The sequence below is a fragment of the Aythya ferina genome (assembly GCF_964211825.1).
Source record: "Aythya ferina genome assembly, chromosome: 1".
Taxonomy (NCBI): Eukaryota; Metazoa; Chordata; class Aves; order Anseriformes; family Anatidae; genus Aythya; species Aythya ferina.
In genome coordinates this window covers 200,549,653-200,572,129 of record NC_140296.1, presented here as the reverse complement: position 1 = coordinate 200,572,129, position 22,477 = coordinate 200,549,653, and the positions used below count along the sequence as shown (strand labels likewise).

Below are 22,477 nucleotides of genomic sequence, written 5' to 3'. Positions count from 1 at the left end.
CAGCAGCCCAGGCTGCCCAAAGCCCCATCCAGCCTGGCCTTGGGCACTGCCAGGGATGGGGCAGCCACAGCTCCTCTGGGCAGCCTGGGCCAGGGCCTCACCGCCCTCAGAGTGAAGAATTTCTTCCCTGTAGCTAATCTAAATCTCCCACTTGTAGTTTAAAACCACTCCTCTTGTCCTACCACCACATCCCCTGACACACAGTCCCTCCCCAGCTTTCCTGCAGCCCCTTCAACCCCAGCTCCCTCAGCCTGGCTCCACAGCAGAGGGGCTCCAGCCTCTGAGCATCCTTGTGGCCTCCTCTGGACTCGCTCTGGTCCATCCCTGTCCTTGTGATGGGCCCAGAGCTGAACGCAGGCTCCAGGTGGGGGCTGAGGAGAGCAGAGCAGAGGGGGACAATCCCCTCCCTACCCTGCTGCCCACGCTGTGTTGGTGCAGCTCAGCACACGGTTGGCTTTCTGGGCTGCAGGCGCACATTGCTGGCTTGTGTTGGGCTTCTTGTTAATCACCACCCCCAGGTCCTTCACCTGCTCTCCATCCATTCTCCACCCAGCCTGGATTTGTGCTTGGGATTGCTGCAGCCTAGGTGCAGGGCCTTGCACTTGGCCTTGTTGAACTTCATGAATGTGCATGTTAACCTGCTCCAGCAAGTACAGCTCTTTAAACCTCCCTTTCTCTGGAGGAGGATATCAGCAGGCACCCAGGCTAGGACTAGCTATGGCCTGAAAGGACATTTGTGTTACTACCTTATGTCTGTGGTGGAGACACTGCTCAAAACCATTGAAGTCACTGTGAGTTTTTCCATATGCTCAGTGAGCTGTGATTCAGGCTCTTGCAGAGGTGAGGACAAGGATGTATCCACTTTTTTAAGAAAAAGCAAATACCGTCTGCAGAAGCTTCTGTTCAGCAAGAAATTCCAAAGAAAGCTTTGGATCTCATCTCTTCTGTGACATTAAGTTATGGTAATTTTAACATATTCCTTTGAATTTTAAAAGTGAGTAGCATGTGCTCCGTAAACAGTTCCACGTTTCCCAGTGGTAGAGAAGAGAGGCGTTTGTGGTGTTGGTACCAGTGGTGGGGTTTCCGCACACCCTCAGGAGGAGGAGAAGGAGATCCTGATGTGGTTTGTGTTATAGCAGCAGTGGTGATTCCAGCATGGCTCACAGAGGAAGAACAGGAGAATTTTAGAAGCGTCCCTCTTGGTGCAAGACCATAGGAAACAGCCACCTGCCCAAAGGACGTTGAAGCTGAGGTTTCCGTGATGTTGCTCATTTTGAGACATCTGCTTCAGAGAGGGTAGCAATGGAGTAAAAACAAGGAAAGAATGAAAGACAAGGACATTTTTTTGATGTGTACCAGGACACACTTTCCTAGTGGTTGAACTTATCCTCTGAATGAAGCGTGAACAGATCTGTGACTCAAAGCTGAGCAGCACAGAGAAGTTGGGAGCAATTCTGCAAATTCAGAGGAAATGATCAAAAAATTGATGGACAAAATGATGCGTGAGCTTTTTTTCCCCACTTCTGGTTTCTGCAATTTGAAATTGCTTCTAATGCCAAGAAAATCAGAACAGAAACTGGCCAGTATTGCAGGTGCCTCGGGTACAGTCACGCCTGATATTTAAAGGACCATATAATGAATTTCCTCCTGAAATTTTGCAGAGTACATTTTGTATTTTAGTGATGGAAAGCTGGGCTCAGATTGATTCTTCTCTGAAGAGTGAGAATTTCTGGGTAATGTTGATCTTCAGGTTTTACCACATTTTATAAATGCAGTTCTGTTTTCTTTTTCCAGATAGGAAAATTCATGATGTAAAAGAAAATTCTTTTGAGACATAGTTTGGATAAAGAAACTACTTATGTGCAAATGTGAACATAAATTTAAGAGAAGAGACAAACTAAAAAAAAAGAAAAAAAAACCCTCTTGAGGTTATTACATCAATCTCAAACTTAATAAGCTGGAAGAGAATGCATTTTGGATTTTATATTAACTTCCTTCAGACTGAGAACCATTTTTCCTTGCACTTCGGTTTCCATCTCATTAATTTATTAATAATTAAACACCTGAAAAATAAAAGATCTGTTATTTCTCAAGTAACGTCAACCTATAGATTTCTAATTAACCAGCCTCAGAGCATGGAAAGCCGTTCCTCCAGCAACTGTTGCTACCACCAGCAAATTTTAGTTGCAGAAATAAAGTTTAATTATTTTTCTCTGCCAGAAGAGAGACCAGAGGACAACAGAGATTGTGCTTAGCACAAAGGCCGTGTCTAAGGAGGAAGCCTACAAGCATCTCTGGGTGTCCTGGGCCTGAGTATGGGCTCTAGGTGCATCCTGGCTTGTGGGGTGATGCATCCCGTCCTGTGTTGGTTGGAAAACCTGAGTTCACGGATGAGGAAGGATTCATCCATGCTCCCTGCTGTGTTCTTGAGGATGCTGTGCACAGGGAGGTTAGAAACTGCACGGATGCATTGCCCTAACCTTGGAGACCTCACAAGCCCTGGAGCTTCATAGATGAAACAAACAGCAGAAGGTGAAATGAAAGCATTTGGAAGAGGAATAAAAGTGGTTTAGGGCACAAAAGGAGCCTATGGTGGTGTCAGAAGAAAAATGCACCATTTTCCAAACCTGTTTTTGCCTTTTTCCAGGATGAATCTGTCTTACCAGCTACTCTCTAGCACTACAAAAACCTCCTGTGAGTTGTGGGCAGAGAAACTCTTTAAGGTGTATTTCATCTCATGATCCCGCAAACGTCTTTTGACGTAACTTTTACCCACATAAATAATCCTCTCTGCAGGGATTTGAGAATCAGGTTCTCAAATTATAGCTCCTGATGTGCCAAGTGCCTCTGACTATGTGGATCTCAGCCCACGGCAAATATCCTTAGAAACTTTTTTCCAGATTGATCATTATGTTCTTTTAGAGTCATTTAAAAAATAATAACATTTCCTGCCTCATAACTGAAGAGACAGCTGTGCATATAGGGTGAAACTGCAAATGCTCCTTGGAGCTCTTGTGTTCTGCCTGCTAGAGTGGTGCTGAGGCTCCTCCTGTGGGGATCACGGAGAAATACAAACGATGAAAATACTGGAAACAAGTAGGAAAGAGTGGCTGAGGAGTTGGAGAAGGGATACTGACTGGCAAAGGATGAAAGTCTTAGCAATGAATCATACAATGCCAAAAATATTAAACAAAAGCAGAATCTCTCCTCCCCTTGCTATAGAACTTCAGAAGTTCTCTATTGTTTCTGGGTTTCTCCTCTGTATTCATTGCTAGAAGTGGTGGCACCTATTCCAGCTGAAATCAGGGACCTGTAGGGTTTATTTTTAAGGAAATCCAGGCTGGTTAATGATACTGTTCAAGCTCAAGGATAGCTCTGATATCCTGGGGTTCAGCCTTCACTGTCCTCCAAAATCTATGCAGCTTCTCCCGATGTCTTGTCGTGTCACCAGCTTTCCCTACCCCTAGTTATCCCTTCTCCATAGTCCAAGGGGAGGTTTGCACAGGTACTGTTGAGACCTGTAAAATATAGCTCTGCAAAATTAGATTTTCTCCTCCAGAGAGTTCCTTATTGCTTGTGGCTGCTGCACCTGCCCTGTACTGGGTGGAGATGAATGAGTTTGGGGGGGGGGGAGGAAGGGAGAGAGAAAGAAATAGGTTGCATTTTTAAAGGCAAAACTGTGAAGTGGAAGGAGCTGTTTTCTCCACAGGGAATGGTGACTGAAAGGGAGATGGCTCAGTATGACCAAAAAAACAAACACACAGATTTATCTATGAGATAAACCCAGTTACGACAGCGATGACCTTGTTCCCCATTGGGTTTTCTCATGAAAATGCAATTAAATGTCTGCTGTAGCCCTACAAAATCTCTTGGATGCTGTTTTGCTGTATACACCCCCACAGCCAGTGCCAGCCCTGCTGGGGACCAGGAAGTGACAGAAACATTGTGTGCTGGAGGTGGGATTGAGCAAGAACATCCAGTCTGGCCCCGTCTGACCTTCTGTTTGTTCAAATCTGGAAATAAAACTTAAAGAAAACAAGGAAACAAAACAAAACAAAACAAAACAAAAAACAACAACAACAACAACAAACACAAACTAAATAAACATTTATGCAGGGATGGAGAGATAGGGGCCAAATGCAAAGAAGGACCTGGGCATCCAAAATTATGCCTAGCTGTAATGTAAGCATCGACATCCAAAGCTGTCATGGTGAGGACTTTCACGCAGCATCCCTACCCCCGAGGGTGCTCTTTGCAAATCCCTGCCCCAGGAGGTGGTGCCAGGATGCTGCCTCCGCCCTTTGCAATAGCAGCAGCCAGGTGGGTACCCAGCCAGGTGCTCTGATCCCCTCTGAAAAAAATGCCTGGGGAGTGTCAGCAAGAATGGATGCCTAGCTGCAGTTTTTGCTGTTTTACTTCTTGTATTTTTGTTTCCTACATTTTCAAGATGTATAAATTTGTGGGGAAAAATATTGAAGCTTTCTTAGAGACAAAACCTACTCATTCCATAGAAATGCAAAATCAACTTACTTAATGCATTGTTTTTCGTTTTCTCTCATAGGGGTGATTTTTGTGAAACTTTGTTCCACTGCTAAAGGTTTAAAAAAGATAAAGCAGTTCAAAAAAGTCGGAGAGTAAATGCATCATGGGTGCTTTGTAGAGAGCTCACATTTACAGAGTGGTGGCAAAATCTTCTCTGAAATTTTGAATACTTACATTTTATTTTCACACATCTTGCGATGCTCAATTTTTCTGCTTTTATGCTCTGGGCTGGCCAATTTAGCTCAGAATCAGAGGAAGTCAAGAGCCCAAGAGACGAATTTTAATTAGAAGGCAATCAAACCACCAGATGGCTCCCTGATGTCTTAAATCACCACTTGGGCGAAATAAATTGATTTTTCTTGAAAACAGTGCTAGAGTTAATTTTAAACAAAACCCCAAAGCTGAAACATAAAGTAGTTTTGCATAGTTGTGAGAATAATTTGTGGACTGTGAAGCATACATTGGAGTGGTTTATTTGTTTAATAAAAAGCATTAATAGCTGAAACGCTGGTTACTTTTGCAGCGTGCCCTGTGATCTGTTCTCAGCGTGGCTTTTGTTTAAAAATATGTTTAATGCTTGGATTTGGCTGTACTAAACAAAGGAAAATAGCACAAAAGAAGTTAATTCTTCCCAATCCTCAGTTTCGGTATCGTGCTGCTTCTGAGAGCTGTAGAAGTTTGGGGTCTGAACCAGCTCTGCGGTGTGTGTTTTAGAGGGGGCTGCCCTCCTTTTGGACCTTGCAGAGCAGCTGTGGGACCACAACTCTCTCCCATGTCCCACCTGCCACTTGAGGTCCAAATTCAAAGGCTGTTTGCAGCAAAACAGATGTCCTACAAGAAGGACATCGAGGTGCTTGAGCGGGTGCAGAGAAGGGCGACGAAGCTGGTGAGGGGCCTGGAGAACAAGTCCTACGAGGAGCGGCTGAGGGAGCTGGGCTTGTTCAGCCTGGAGAAGAGGAGGCTCAGGGGCGACCTTATCGCTCTCTATAGGTACCTCAAGGGAGGCTGTAGCGAGGTGGGGGTTGGCCTGTTCTCCCACGTGCCTGGTGACAGGACGAGGGGGAATGGGCTTAAGTTGAGCCAGGGGAGTTTTAGGTTAGATGTTAGGAAGAACTTCTTCACTGAAAGGGTTGTGAGGCATTGGAACAGGCTGCCCAGGGAAGTGGTGGAGTCACCATCCCTGGAAGTCTTCAAAAGACGTTTAGATGTAGAGCTTAGGGATATGGTTTAGTGGGGACTGTTAGCGTTAGGTCAGAGGTTGGACTCGATGATCTTGAGGTCTCTTCCAACCTAGAAATTCTGTGTGATTCTGTGTGAAAAATTTGTGAATATTTTTGTGCCATCTGCCTCTGGAGAGGCACAAAAGATCTTGTGATCTAAACCCACCACCAAGGAGGCACCACTCTGCAGCCACGTGCTTTTTTTGCACACTGTCTATATATTACCCTTGTAGCCTGGTCTCTTGCCTTGTGCTGCTGTGTCCCGGGGGGTCCTGGGATAATCCAGGGATGATCGATTGCAGCTGCAATGCCATTTCCCCTTCCACATCACCTGGCCACATTTGTGGGGGTGTCTGCTTCATCTACAAGGGACATGCACACATCAACCTGTCACCCAGCAGGTGACCCAACACCTGGAGTCTCCTGTATTAGACCCCAGGGAGCTGGGAGGTCTGTTCTTGCAAGCAGAGGTGTTTTAGGATAGTTTTATTATTCTACAATAATGTTGTCAGTCTATTGTACTGTTGATACCTGTTTGAATCCGGAGACACTGCTGTGAGCAGGATGTGCCACTTGATTTCCGTGTTATTTCTGCTGGCTAGCCTACAGGAGCTGAACAATGGGGAGAAAGAAAAAAAAAAAAAAAAAAAAAAAAAACACAAAACACATAATAACATAGTTTGGTTTTGTATCTCCAAACAGGGCTTTGGTCAATGCTGAAAGCCAAGTCCAGCTGGTTTCGTGGCTGAGCTTTCAGCGCTGGGGGCGCCAGGACACAAGACATGTCCTTGCCTCAGGTGCTGACCCTGAGCAGAAAAAACAACAACCGTAAAAAAAAAAAATATCATAAAAACGTCGGCTCCGTTTTCCCAATAAATATTTTATTTTAACCGAGTATTATATAGAGGTGCTTTTACGTACTGGCATAGCACTTTAACAAAAAGTACTTTAACAAGGGGGTTCAGCCCGGTGCTCAGCAGCTACGAGGTGGGGGGGAAACATTTGGCAATTCTGTTTTCCTAACCTCCCGAGAACACACCAGAAAGATTCCTCTTAATTGAACCCTTAAACTTTTAATGCAGTCCCTGGACTGATATGCGTTTGCCATATGTTTTACTTAGCTGTTAAATGGTTGACTAAGGCCTTTACTTGGCCTGTTAAGCTGAATTGATGACATTTTAATATTGTGCAGGGAATACCACAGCCAAATAGAAAACAGACGTCTGTGGTGCTGAGATGGGTCAGTGCTGGTGCAGGGTGCGGAGCCGGACCAGGGAGCTGCATTCTTGCAACCAGAGCAGCATAAATAACACCGGGAGAGCAGGAGAGAGTTTGCAGCAGTGGCTTTGAATGTTCATACCTAGTTATAACTCATTATTTAAAGGCTGTCTAAAAGCACTTTATAAATCACCAGCGTGAAATCTGTTTTCCATGCCTGTCTATAGCAAATGGCTAATATGAATGGCTCCTTCCACTGCATAAATATACCTGCTTTGCCTGCCTGAGGGACGGACACATTCCCTCTGCAAGACCAAACTTGGCTTGGAGATTTCTCAGTTGGTTATGGAAGACAAGGGATAAGATTACCATTTTACCAGCGTGACAGGACAAACATGTTTCTCAGAGGGATGAATTTGGCTCCACGCAAAGGTGAAGGGAATGACTGACGTTCATTTTAATGGCCCTCGTTACCACTCCGTGGCATTAGCATCAATAACGCAGTGACAGTGCTGAGTAAGTGTTACGGCACTGGGGGAGTCTTGAATTAGTTTCTGAGAAGCGGAACATTTTCAAACGGAGGTATGGAAAACACCCTGTGGTTTGAGGCACTTTCCAGGAGTTGGAGACGTTGGCTTGAAGCCCCTGCCCTCCCTTCCAGCTGGAGCAGGGAGTGGAGTTTGTGCCCCACGTCCCAGGAGCTTTGGTGCTCGCAGTTAGCTGCATGGCAGGTCTTGACCTGTTGGCAATGGGTTATCTGAACCACACGAGTGATACTAAATGTCCAATTCCCCCTTGAGACACCTAAGTCCCCTTTTAGGCTCACCCTTTGGTGATTTGCTCAGTGTCATGAAGGAAATCAGTGGCAGAGCGAAGCTTGAACACCGGTCTGCTGGCTGGGGCTCTTGCCATGGCCATGCTTTTGTGTCCCAGGGTATCATGATGGTCCTGCAGGTCTCACACTGCCCTGCCTGTTGGCATTTGGGGCTTGGGAAGAAGAATGATGGGGTTGTGTGTGGGCTTTTGTGAGTACTAGATGTAATTAGTGCAGTAAAAGTTGTTTCTTTGCCAGCCCTGGTGTTAGTGAGGCCACATTTGGTGTGGAACAGGGGTGGGACCAGATGGACCCAGAGGTCCCTTCCCACCCTGGCCATCCTGGGACTCTGGGATGCTTTAACAGGCCACTGGAAGATAACCAAAACACTTTGGTCTTTTCCTTAAGACCAGCATAACAACAGTTTGCTGATTTGACTGCACCGACTTAGAGAGACTCTGTGCCTTCCTGGCAGTGCCTTGGACTGAACGCCCTCCTTTTTATTACCATTTCCTCAGTTTTCAGCCTCAGAATTGCCATCATGCAGATAATGAGTTGCCCAGACACTTTTGCACTAATACTTGTGCATCAGCATGCAGGCTGCAAGGTGCTGGGTGGCAACAGGGGCAAAGTCTCTCCCTTGCATTATAGGCAACTACAAGGCACGGGCTTTTTAGGAGCTCAAACAGCATCATTCTTTGGCTAAGTGCACTGAGCTTCTAGTCCTGTGATAATCAGATCTTGTTTGTACAAGACAGTGTCTGGAGTAGCTACCATACACATGCTCCCTATAGATATGCTCTGTGCCAGAACAAACCTTTGTGCTCTGAACTAATTGCCCTGCTCCACAACTTGTATCACTGCTGTGCCACGTCCTTCACAACCTCAGGGTCGCTGCTGGTCTCACTGGCCACAAACTTGCTTCCTTGTCAAGTCCCAGATTAACTCTGAATGAAATCCTCCACCTCTGTAACCACTGCAGCCCCACGGGCACATCCAGGGCTGCCTCACTCAATATTTCCCCACTGAAGAATGCTAAAGCTGGATGCGTGCAGGACACTCAGATCACTGTGCAGGGCTTGTGAGCCCCACGGTCACAGTGTCTGCTTCATTTTTGTCTCTGAGCTTTTGCAATGCACTCTCACTACCATATTAGCAAAAAACCCCTCTGTATCCAGCTGTTTTCTCAACTCCCAGGCATTCTTAGTCTGTGTATAAATCACACAGCCCAGGAGCACAGTGAGAGCTATATTTGCTAGATTATTGTTTGGGTTTGATCTAATCATTAGTTTAGTTTCAGCTTGGGATGGGGGAGGAACTTCTGATTTTAATTTTCACATTGGGCTTGATCTAATCACTGCTTTAGTTTTGATTTGAGTTGGAGGAGGAACTTTTGGTTTTAATTTTCACATAGCTGTGTTTATAACACATGCAAAAGATGCTAAGGAGCTACAACTGGCACTTAAGAGTATGACTGTAGCATGAAAAAGGAAGATTAAAGCCTTCTTTTTTTTTAAATCACAGCTGAAATGGTGAAGTCATCCTTTTACCTGCAGAAATGCCCAGGATGTTATCAGATCTTACACCGGCCAAATGAAGTAGACAGCAAGTAAATGTAAATGAAATGTCCTATGAAATGCCCTATGAAATGTCCTGAGCTGTTGTGGTGGCATCTCAGAGCAGGTTAGCATCATGCCCATCAGCACAAATATTTATGTCCCCCAGAGGTGGGATAAGGTCTCAGACTGTGTGAGCTGGCTTGCACCTTGTCTGTGGCTGGCAGAAATGATGCTCTTGGGTCATCTCCTGCCACGAACCTCTCTTGAGAGCAGCAAGGCTGAGCCGGGAGGGCAGTTCCACGGCTGCAATCTGAAGGTGATGCAGTTTCACAGCTTGTGTTTTTGCTGTTGCTTCAGGATTGCTCATGAATGGGATTTTATGGGGCAGTTTAAGTATGAAATGTGAGACATGGGGGAATTATATCCTGTATGGTCCCCAGCAGGTAAAGCTTAAGAGAAAACTGTGCATGGGGCACAGCAAAGAGCAGGAGGCAGCAAGATTTTGGGGGGGCTTTGGGATAGTCCTGTTGGATGCTTTGTGGGCTGTGGGAAATAGGGACTGTGTCCTCACTCTTCACCCACTCTGCTTTGGGATGGTGCTTCCAAGGAACTGCCTTTGGGATGCTGCTCCTGAGAGGGGGATTTTCGTGGTGCTCTCATGTGGGATGGGCACGAGTGTCACCCAGCACCAGCAGTATCCTCAAGCTGCTGGTCAGACCTTGAGAAGATGACCCAGATACTTGCTGTAAGGTAGAGATGAGGCTTTGGATGGTGCTGTATTGGGCTTCTGGATGTGGTTTCTGAAGATCCTGCATCTGAGAGCAGCTGGTGCAGTTTTGCTCTTTTTTTTTTTTTTTTTTTTTTTTTTTTTTTTCCCAGTAATTATTTTTATATCAGTTATTTCTTTGCTTTTTCAACCATCAGATTTTCCAGTTTGTCATTAATTCACCTACTGAAACATTTTAGGGAAATAGACAAGGGGACAGTAACACAACCTCCTAAACAATTGAGCATGAGCTATAAGGATTTGCTTATTGGCATTGATTTGCTCTCCTGAAAATAAAATTACCATGGGGCGACTTGTGCTGATTAATGAAGAATTAGCCAGAGACTTTTGTTTTCTCTGTCAAGGCAACTCTGTGAAGTGCTGGAGTAGACAGCAGCTTTGGAGCAATAATGTAGAAGCAGATATTTACAGTCTCTCCCAAGGCCATGGGACAGACCCAGTAAAAACCAGAAGGCCTGGCAGTTGGCCAGCCTGCGCTGTTAAGAGGCAGGAGCAAATAGCTACCTTTAAAAATAACAGATATAAAAAATCTTCCCTCTTTTCCTGGAGTCTTCATTGTTAGCTTGAACATGTGTCTGTTTTCATCTGCATGATTAGATTCTTGGAATTCATCTCCATGATAAATTGATGATTTCCATTAGAAACATCTCAATGGCCTGGACTAAATCAGCCACCAGTAAGGCAACAATTGAAGAATTATTAAAATAAGCCCAAGGCACATTTCTTTTCTGCAGGACATTCTGAAAACTCTCTCTGGTGTTCTGTGCTCTGACTTTATCTTTCAACAAATGCTTTTCCTGCAGGAGTAGACAGGGCTTATCCTTTCAGAAGAAAAAGTCAGTTATTGCATGGAATAAAACCAGTAGATTTGTGGCTGTGGCACCTGGTTCGGGTCTGCAGTTCTGAACAGGACTGAGCAAGCACGAGGGGTTGGCAGCATTGTCCTTTTATCTCCGTGCCCAGCTGGTTTCACTCAGTGGATTCCCAGCATTTTTGGAGGCTGTCCTTTCTGCTGGCCAGTTTTGCCTGGGGCTTTGTCGGCTGCTGGTGGTACCTCATTCCTCCCATGTCCCATGGGGACACCATGGTCAGGGTCTCCTCGTGGAGTTCATGAGGAAAAATTGAAGAGCAGAAATAGCTCCTTGGTGGCTCACATGCTCAACTGAGGGTTTGGGGTTTGCTTTTTCCTTTTTTTTTTTTTTTTTTAGTATGAGGAATTAAGGCCAGATGTGGGTTTTTATTTCTTATCACTATTATTTTATTTTTGTAAGAAAATGTCTCTTTTGTGCATCATAAATCTTCTCTTGGGGCCATGAGAGAGTATTTGTGCTGCCCACCCTCCAACCAAACCACAGTAAATCAGCAGGTCCTCCTGGCCCCCAACATACCTTATCTGTGCAAGGGGCACAGCTCGGAAATTCACTGACAGTGGGAGAAGGCAGCTGGCAAGCTGCAATTAGATGTGGACCTTTAGTCACGAGCACTATTCCTGGCCCATCACAAACACATCCTCTGCCAGACTTCCTGCATGGAGCTGGGAAAGAATGGGTAACATGAAAAATTGCAATGAATGGGGTAGGTGAGAGGGAAGTCTCATATGGGACAGGGTAAGGTGTGCTCAGCATTGTGGATTGCAGAGGGGTTGGAGCAGTGGGGTTTAGAGCAGTATTTTGCCATAAACTGTTTTTAACAGCTTTGGGTTGATTGTGTGTGCAGGTCATCCTTGCTCACCATGCCCCATATCCACTGTCCCCTCTTTAGAGAAGATTGGTTAAGAGAGTAATCCACTTGCATACAATCTAGGGGTTTCCAAATTCAATTCGTGTTACTCCAGGTTCTTACAATGACATTACAAATGGCTTTGCAGCTCCAGTGGAAACTGAATTTACTGACTAAGGATATAATATTGCTCTGAACAGTCGCATAAGTTTTATTTAGCTGAGGCTGCATCCAAGCTGTAATAATTCAGTTTGGTCTCTGCCTCAATATTGGAAAAAAATCAGTCTCCACTGTAGAAAATGGGAATATTTTAATTGAACAGTAGTGAGATAAACATCATGAGATGTAGTAAGGTGTAGGACTGAACAAATGATATTTGGAAGAGGGTGGTAATTGGAGACTCTATATTTTATTTAGTTCATTCAGTATTGAAATATGGATATTTAGTACTGGTCCGTGTCTGGACCAGGCATGGCCAGATCATTACTGATGCGGATGTAAGCAAAAATTTTCAGCTTGGTAACTCTCTTTTCCAAATGAAAAGCCAGAAATAAGCATCACTGTGTGTGCACTCAGCTCCTAGGCATCATTTCACAGAGGCTGTAAAAGTAGCTGCTGAATATCATTTTTTGGGGGGGAGAAACATCAGAATAAGGAAGAATGAAGTTACCAGAACCTAAAAAGAGGAAGGTTGCTCTAAAGAGCAAATATCTAAGGAGCCTGGAGTCAATGTTTAAAGGGATCCAATGACAGGTTATCAAAAATTATCATTGGAAAGAAACCCAATGTAATTAGCCGGTGCATGTAATTAACCACTGGACAAAGCAGACAAGGGATTAGCAGTATCATCTAAGTCAAGTCTGGGCACTCTGCTAAATGATAGTCTTTTGCCTGGCCAGGAGCTATGGATCTGAGGCAAAAATTGTACTGTCTTTGTTTTGTCTGAGGTCAGATTGAATTATCATAATGGCTTTAAAATCTATGAATCTGTCATATTTGATTTTAAATGAGTGAATCAAAAGACTGCCTTAATGTAGGTATGCACATTCAGGCCAAAGTTGAGTGAATAATTCAGTAATTAATTCGATGAGCACGAAGATAAGATCATGAGCATTGTTTTATTGGGTCATACCAAGGATTCATCTCTTCTAGGATTGCTCCTCAGATGACAAAGGCTTCTGTCTTAAATCCACCACCTGCTAATTCTACTAGGTCCACATTTCTCGTATGTGGTGTGAAATAATTGCTTCTATTTCCCTTTTTCATCTTCTATTCTTTTCATGATTTGGTAGAGCTCTGTTGTATCTCCTCTGTCATCTCTTTTCTTTGTTAATTTGACCTCTCTTTTCATGGACATGCTGGCTACTTGTTTTTTTTCTCTGTACTTTCCTGGTTTGACTGTACTTTTCCATGTTGAGGCAACCAAAGCATCTTCCAGGCTTTTTTCTAGAAAAGGTCGTCAAAGTGGGATTTATCTGAATGAACACAGAAATGGACACTTCTGTTTGACTTATTCTGAAGTGTGAACCCAGCAGCATCACACCCTAGAAGTGCCTCCTTCTTTGCATTGGCTGAAGGAGCTGAGGGCGATAGCCTCACATATAGGAGCTTATTTTGTAGACATGCTACTTTGGGTGAGATGAAATTTGTCAAAATGTTAAAGGTGTGGGTGAACCATGGGTGTTTACAGGGAGAAATTATTTTCTCCTTTGCATTCAATTTCCTCTCAAACCTTCTGCTTGCTTTCTTATAGCCACAGACCATTTCAGGGAACTGTCAATGATACCTCCAACATTTCTTTCCTGATCTTATAGATGCTGTACATCCTAAAGTCATGTATGCACAATGGAATGGGGTTTTCTATGTATTATGTTTAGTTACTTACAAATTTCTTAAGAAATACTTCATTATAAGCAACTAGAATTTTGTGGTTTTCTTTATCAGTTCTCTGTGCAAGGTTCTTCACACTTCCTCAAGAGCTGAAGAGCTCACAAATGACTTTTTAATGTATATAAATATAGTTGTAACTTGATAAAATGATACTGTAATGTAAAATGATACGTAATTTAGAGTAATGTTGGTCAGTTTAGTTTAATATTTAGCTCCATGTATATTGTTTCTAGCCACTGTTTGGAAAAGTTGATTTCTGCAACAACATATCTTGCCCAGTTGACTGCATTTCTTTCTTTGTTTCAAATTAAATTTTGCTCAGTTGTGTTCATCTAGAACAGAGGAACAACTCAAAGTCCCTACATATAGTGCATCCTATAGAAAAACAAAACAAACACAGAATTTACATGAAATAGAGGTGATAGAAGGGGCTCCAAAGCTCTATCTGTGCTGAGGCAGGAATCACTCAATGTTATTTTAACACTGGCTGTTTCCGCAGTGATGTCTTTCTGAAAATTTACTTGTGAGAAATCATGGAAATCAGACACAGAAGAAGAAATACACATGCAAAAACACATTTTTATTAAGTATTATTCACGGAAAAGACGAGCTGTTTAAGCACTGGCTGAAAGTGATTTTAGTATATTTTCTGTGGTCCTATTTTTATATTTAGGACAATTCTTCCTACTGCATTCATCTTACATTTCATGATTGTTTACTGTACATTGCGTAATTTATGACATCCATTTTCAGTTACTTTGGTTCTCATAATTTTTAGGTCTGTTCTTCCTAGTTCATGCTGGCAGGACATTGAGGTTGGTTTCCACTGGAAAACAAGTCAAAAGGAAAACAAACCCAACCTATTAGTGCTGAAACCTGACCTACTTTTAAATTGCTGTCAGGTGAGGAATCTCCTCCAGATTTTAACCATCCGTTTATTTTATGGAGAACTTGAGGAATATGACAGCAGTTAGGAAGTACATTGTTCCAGACACTGGAAAACATATTTTGTGTGGTTTGTCTACAGAGCTCTACTCCTCTGTTTTCTCGAGGCAAAGTGAGAAAGACCGAGGCAACAAAATCACATGCATGTAAATATATGTATACAACGAGCAGAATAGTTGTACTTGGGCTGATTTACTGGCACCCAACATACAGAGATGAATTAAACAGAGTAATTGCTCCTTTAACACTAATTTTTTTGAGCTATTTAATCCATATTGTGCACGATCTAATGAAATTTTTAAAAATGCTGTTTTTTTCAGTGAAATCCGTGGTGAATATGTTGTGTGTATGGATTCATGTGTGACATCAAACTATTGGACGACACATAGGGCACAGATGGAAGTCACCATCACTGAGCTTTGTTTTTTCTTTTTTATTTAATGCAGAGCTATGAAGAAAAGCAGTCCCTATAACCAGCAGATATATCCGTAGGACTTTTTTTCAAATGGCAAGGAGCACACTTCAGTGGGATCAAGCTGCCAATGCTAGATGCTTCCTTGGCTTCTGTGAAGATGCCAAGCAAACTATGAGAGCTCAGATGAGTAGAAAAAAGATGTGCCCATCCTCTGCCCTTCACAGTGGTTGCAGACCTCAGGGGAGGGGTAGAAATATGAAAGTTTGCTACACTTTTCCTTAGGATTTGATTATATGGGGGGTTAAATCATCAGTGCAGGTTGCTGGACTATAGATATGTGCCTCATAAATAGCAATAGCAGAACTGGGGAGTTTTCTGCCGCTGACAGGTCCAATGTCTCCTGTGTGCACCATTGCTAGTGGGGACCAGCATAGATGGGAGCCCGTGGGCTGCTGATGTTTGAAGGACTGTCATAAGATGTTGGTCAGTAAGGTTTAGTCACAAGAGTTTTAAAAACCTGAGGTCTCTTGTTATTCATTTTCTCTTAGTGCTGTCCCACTTTTTACCACTGGTGGAACTGGGGAACTTTTGAATTCAATGCTGAATATTTGAATGCAAAATAAAATTGTGGCTAACACAAGATAGCATTGACCTCAAAAAGTCATGGACCCTGAAAGAGCTCTGGAGTAGGGATTCGAAGAAGGAAAATGTTGTCTCCAAAGATTTTATTTGCCAGACAACATTGCATCCCTGAGCAAGTTTGAGCTGAGCTTTCCAGAGACTTACAGTTTTTGCCCCTGTGGAAACAGAAGTGCTCTCCAAAGCACAGCCTTACTACAGCTGCTCAGCATTTGTCATACAACACTTATAATAGAAGGGAAAAAGTATTTTATTTTGCACAGTTTGGTTCTGAAAGCTGACAAAATCATTTCTGCTCCAAATTTCCCCCCCTGCCATTCCCAAGTGATTGCTGGCTGGTACAGTTGGACCCAACAAGGTGTTGGGTCATACCATGAACAGTGCAGGGAAAATGTACTGGTAACTGTTGGTACACTCACTGCCCCTGGTGCAACCACCATCACAGTGGAAATCCAGAATAAATCCCACAGCAATGTTGCTTTTAACAGTACTATCAAAGGGGAGCATACTAACAACCATCCATCCCTTTCTTCCATACGCACACAAGAGTATTGTAGAAAAATAGGCCAACATTAATCCTACATCCTTGCTTTGGTGGCTTTGGGGCGTATATTTATGTCACCATTAGATTTTAAGGTGGGTGATTTAAAGCTACAATAAGAAGGAAAGTCCTTGCCTTGTTCAAATTGAATATTTTATGATGTGCTGCAAATACAAAAGCTGGTGCAGTTTTCTGAGATGTATACTGAATAAGGCAAGTCTCTGCAGGACATACAGTATTTCTATAGCAATATATGCCCCTGCCTGGTTAACACCTTAGAATACTGGCGCAAGAAGAATTGTAATCGCATAGTTATTTTTTGCAAGAGGTCAGGTTGAATAATCATAATGTTCCTTTCTGGACTTAAAATCTTTTAATCTGTTTACTCATTTTCTTTTTATGTGTTGCATCATTTGAACAATGAGACAAGGGCAGCCAATTTCTCTTTCCTTTCAAATGCTGAAGTAGCCAGGTTTGCTCTCTGGTTCTCAAGCTTTTTCACAATGCAGAGGAAGTCTAAAGTCAAACAGAAAATCCCTCCATTAAAAACAAAATAAATTTAAAAAATGGAAATATTTGTATTAATAAGAATTCCTTCATTAGAGAAAACTAATACTCAAAGCCAGAACTTCCTAGAAACAGCCCTTTCAGTCTTTCTTATCTCACCTCACACTTCCAGCTTCATGCCCCAGGGGCTGAGGTATGTGCTTTTCCTGATTTATATTGTAGGAAACTGTGAGACCAGCGAGCTCTTCACTGTTGTTGGATAATGCTCATATTTTACCTATTTGATCCCTTCAGCTCCTGATTTCTGAGATCAACCCTCTTACCCCTCGCATCCCTGATGTGCAGGTTTCTAGCCCAGCCTGATAGTGCTTTGCTGATTTGTCCACCAGAGGCTGCATCATGGCTTGAACTGCAGTGAAGCATCAGGTGAACTCCATGCACTTCTGGAAGGAACCGCCTGCTAGCTCTGAAGAGCTTTGATGGCATTTTTTGCTTAAATCCACTGCTGATGAGTTCATCAATAAGACTTTTGATAAAAAGCAATTAAACTGTCAAGCAGTAAACAATCCAGAGCTACTCCAGCCTGCACTCCAAGAGACAGAAAAGAAAAAACATTGACGTTTTGCCAAATGGCAAAGAAGTGAAAGCCATATTTCAAAGGGTGTTATTTTTCAAGCTCCTAAAACAAGAAGAAAGGTTCCTACACTTATTAACAGCGGGGGATGCAGGGGTGAATAAATGAGAGGATTTATCTGTACACACAGATGGTACCAGCAAGAAAGAAAGGGTAACATGAATACATTACTAGCAATATATGACTAATGTCTTTGTAAATCCACCATTTGTTTGTTCTTCCATTAATTTATTTGTTTACCTGAAGGCTAACACCTGCAGCCCCAGCGCAGTGGGGGTCTGGCGGGTACCTGGCAGAGTCAGCTGCGATATAAGGTTGCAGGTGTTGCTCTGCTGGCCACAGCATCAGAAATCCAGACAGATTGGCTCTTGGTTTGTTGTTTACGAGTTTAGGAGCCTTAAATTCAGAGGTTTTGTTTGGTGCTTATCTTTAATCAAAGAGTTTATTCGAAACTTTGCGTGCTCAGCTTTCCTGATAATACTGCAACAGAGTCAGCTCCTTCAGAAAAAGGTTGATCCCATCATTCCTCCTTTCCTGCAGCAGTTATTGTTTTCTTTTTGTTTGTCAGTTTGGTTCTTTCCTGATGAATTTGTTGGTAAAATGGATTAACGTAAAGTCAGGGTGTACTACTAATTCTGAGATGCCTCCTTAACTCTCCCTGGGTTACATCTGTAAATTAGAAATTACAGAAATATAGAAATTCCATAGTGGCAAGGATTGACGCCAGCCCTTGAAGAGAGCCTCATTAATTACCAGGACATTGTTAGAGTGGCCCCTCCTTCTCCTCTAATAAAGACTGTGAGGTCTTTTGGGGTCTGTGCAGTGTACTCAGCCAACAGTGCACACACACATGCAGCCCAACTAACCAGGTAGCTCCTCTGTGTGCACAAAACCACTTGCATTCGCAAAATTGTTTGAATCCAGCCCTAACCTGGGATGTTCAGTATGACTTTACTGGATACTTGAAATGATTAAATGCCAAACTGGGAAGAAAAAGGAGACAAAATTCCCAAATCCATCCAGAATAAAAAAAAAAAAAAAAAAAAAAAAAAAAAAAAAAAAAAGAGAGAAGAAAAAAAAAGAGAAAAATAATAATTAAAAAAAAAAAAAGTGTAACAATGGGTGCTGAGTCTGTTTTGAATATCTGTCTCTGTTCCTTCATTCATCTCCATTAGAGTTATGCAGACTTTCTATAGCTGATCCCAGACCAGAGGACCTTGGGATTTTGTTGTAGACTCCAGCACCAAGCTAGGTTGCCTGACAGATTTGCTTCATCTGCACGATCTATACCTGACATCTCCTAAATGAAATGCTACATCCAAAAGCTTTTATCTCAGGAAAACCTGGAACCAAAGTGCAGTCTGTGTGCCCCCATGGGAATTGAAAATATCTCCTGTTTTATATCATCAAACTGTGTTCTGCTGCCCGTCTTCAACACGTTGGGTTTGGATGGTGATGAATCTTCCTCAGTAGGGTAAGGCTTGTGGAACAGGACATTGCTGTATGGCCTGCTTGTTTCATTGGGACTAATCTGAGAGTTTCTGTCTTTATTTCCTGCAGTGAGAAAATGGAAATAATGTTTCTTCCGGCCTTCTTCATGCCAATAGTCAGTGAAGTGTAATAAAGGAACATTATTTCCATTTTCTCATTGCAGAAAATAGCCTCAGGTAAAAGTTGTAGCAGAAGTGAAAAGTATTGATATTTATACCTTTTTTCAGGTGTTTGTTTTCTTTTTAAAATAAATGTGTCTTTTGAAATTGTTTCCTGTACCCCCAGAGCCAAGCAGGACATGTGCTCAGGGTGCCCATGTGTGATGTAGGCACCCAGCTTAGATCCTTCCCCAGGCACTGCACTTTTCCATGCCCCTTGATGAGCCAGAATCAGTGCTTGGAGATGGAGATGCAAGAGGTGGAGCAGCACATACTTGGAACATGGTCCCAGCAGATGTCCATGTAGAAGATACAAATGTGGCTGCTTTGCTGACTTTTTCCCAGGTCCAAGTCCCTGGGTGATGCTAACGGTGCTCTGGTTTGCAGCATGACACTTGAGCTGTTCCCAGGGTTATATGATTTTCAGGTAACTGCACTTGGCTACTCCTTTGAGTTTTTCTTCTCTGAAAACCTTTTGGCCTCTGAACCAAGATCAAAATCAGCAGGGGAAAGAGGTTCCTTGTGCTGATATTTGGGACAGTGTGTCCAGCCACATGAGCCAGTGCCAGCCTCAAGACAGGATCAGTCGTCCTCCACTAATAAGAAAGTCCTCCTGCCCTCTCTTTCTGCTCAGAAAATTTTGTCTTAAATTTCCTTCAGACAAAGACTTAATTCTGCTCTTGTTGCCTGCAGTTTCAGTTGTGCCTTCTGTGCACTGCTCAAAATTGCAGAGCTGGTGCTGTCGTTAAGGAAAAAGAAATGTATCCCAGAATAACAAAAGCTGGAACAAACAAATTGTGGCAGTGTTTTGTGAGTGCCCAGGTCTATTCAGAGCAGGACGCCAAGTCCCGGCTCAGTGGAGCAGAGGGGACTGGCATCAAGACCAGCTATAGACAAGCGGGACACATCTCCACCATGAGTTAAGAGCTCAGATGCTCTCCCACAGCTGCCCTTGCTGTTTTGCTCCTGACATGTCAGTCCCTGGGCACTGTACGGGGAACAGCATTCCCAATGACATTACATTTGAATTAACCCTATTTTGGAGGAGAAGAGCCATATGGCCACGAGCTCCACATGGGAAGTGGTACCCGTGGTTTCGGGTACTGTGTTGCAGAGCATCCTTGGGAGGTGGGACCCAGCCATGATGCTTTTCCCTAGGAGGGAGACATTATTTGTGAGTGCAAACATATAATTCAAATCCCAAATTCCATAACATAGAGTATCCAAAGAAACATATAGGAGCATGCATACTTCAACTCGTACCTTGTACCCAGGGGTGCCATTGACACTGTGAGTAAGCAAGTGGCTGTAAACTCACTGATGGCTCCTCTTGAGTCCTTGGATTAAGCTCCAGTTTGCAATGCATCATTTAAGAGGTTGAAAATATTTTCCGTGTGTTGAAAGAAAATTATAAACAGATTGAGCCTGGGTACACTAGATCCGCTGAACCCAATTTTACCAAGAAAAGCTTTTGGTTAAAGAATGAGGCATAAGGAGAGGGAGTTGGGATGGAGGACAATGTTGTCACTTTAATGGAAAAATGCATACAGAGGCATATTCTCTGTGAACAGGCAAGGAGAGAGACCTTGTGCAGGAAAGCACCTGGTGTAAATCAGTGCCTGCTAAAGCAGTCCATCACTTGAATATAACCAAAGCAACTGTATGAAATTGCGCAGCAGCACGCATGGCGTTTTCTTGGGGATATGTGCTGTGTTCAAGCGTATTAATTACTGCGTGGGCTCAATTTTCAGTGCAATCAATCCATGGGAAACAAAAGGGCTGCAGGGGAAATATAAAAAGACAGCCAGCTAATAAGAGCCAGATTCAGTAAAACTATCTGCCTACTCTGAATGGTGAGGTAGAGGTTGTGCTTGTTCTCCCTTGGCAAGGCACATGACGTTGTGGTGGGGCATGTAAAGGGTGTAGGGTTGAGAGGGGCTTGGAGCAATGTCCTGTGCATATATATATAAACATATACATAGTTATGTACACAAGGCACAGATCCTCTTGTGGGAAGCTAGGTAAGAAAGGATTGTAATTCAAGGTCTTCTGCAGAGTGTTCAGGGTGTGCTCTCAGTGTTGTGTGATGGCACTTCTGCCGGAGCATCCTCTACCTGCAGTCTCTTTCCCTGCCCTGCTATGAATCATGGGCTCATGGATTCAGTAGGTTACCAGGGGCTTTCCCTGCCCTGCTGTCATCCTGGTATGGCTACACCAGCCCCTCTCTGCTCGCAGCAGGCATCAAGCCCCACTGATACAACCATGGGGCTCCTGGGTGAACTTCACGTTTACTGCAGAACTTCAGTGTAATGCCAGTATTTTAGTAGACCATTTGGTCTGTTTGCCTAGCACTTAATAGGGGGATTTTTTTTTTTTTTTTTTTTTCCCAGATTGCTTTTCAATTTTGAAGTTGAATGTGCTCATTTTTAGTGGTAGCTTTCTCATGCATTCAGGCTCCAAACTTCCCTAGGAAGTGACTTCATGGCATTATTCATGCAGATTATTGCCTGGAGTGGCTGCTGCTGAATTACCTAGTGTTCATATAATGGCAAACTCGCAGTCCATATGTATTTAATGACTGTAATCATTTATTATTTTCCCTTTATTAGGTTTGTTTTTAAAGAAAGTTTTACAGTGCTATTTATGATATGCTAAGTGGTGCAACTTGCTGAAAAAACATATCACATTCATTTTATTTTTTAATAGGCTTTGCTTGTTAAAATGGAAATCTTTTATTTACCCTAATAGGGCAGTTTTTTGCTGACAGTTTTATTATTTCAATTACTCAGACATTTCTTTCCTCTTTTGTTTCCCCCAGTATTCCTCCAGGGAGTTTTAATGTGTCCATTCTTTATTTAAGATTGGGTTCAGAATGTGTTATTTCTAGCAGGGCAGAGGAAAAGCATAATATAGCAGACATTAAATAGTGAGATGTCAAGGTTTTATTTTCTTTCCTCCTTGAGTAGTGGAATCCTTTCCCCATCTGTGTCATCTGGTGATTAATTGCGTTCATAATCTGTGCTCCTTCATCAATAACCGTCTGCTATCAATGCCAGGCAGAGAGAGGCTGTGCTCAAGTAAAACGCATTTGAAAAAGGGTTTGTGGCTGCTGATAAATGAACATACCTTTATGGGTAAATACTTATTTACTAATTCACTAATGCTCTATAGGCAGTGAGTACTTTTCACTCACCTAGGGGGAAAGCAGGGTGGGACCTTGCCTCCAACCCAAGCCTTGGTCAGCATATCATAACCTGACCCCCAAGAGCTCATACTGGTGGGGAATGTCACAGCCTCCACTGGGCCAGGTGTCAGTGGGCAAGAGCAGATTAAATTCACCTCTACTACCTATTCACCTGTGCTATGTGAATTCAGTGTTTGCTCCCCTTGGCTTTTAC

The 22,477-nt window shown here is 43.1% G+C and overlaps 1 protein-coding gene across 4 annotated transcripts in view; it reads left to right on the top strand.

Moving 5' to 3' along the window:
* The window catches only part of CAMK1D (calcium/calmodulin dependent protein kinase ID), a 220,186-nt gene that overhangs the window by 151,623 nt on the left and 46,086 nt on the right, over positions 1 to 22,477 (top strand). The gene's annotated exons all lie outside the window — the stretch shown is intronic.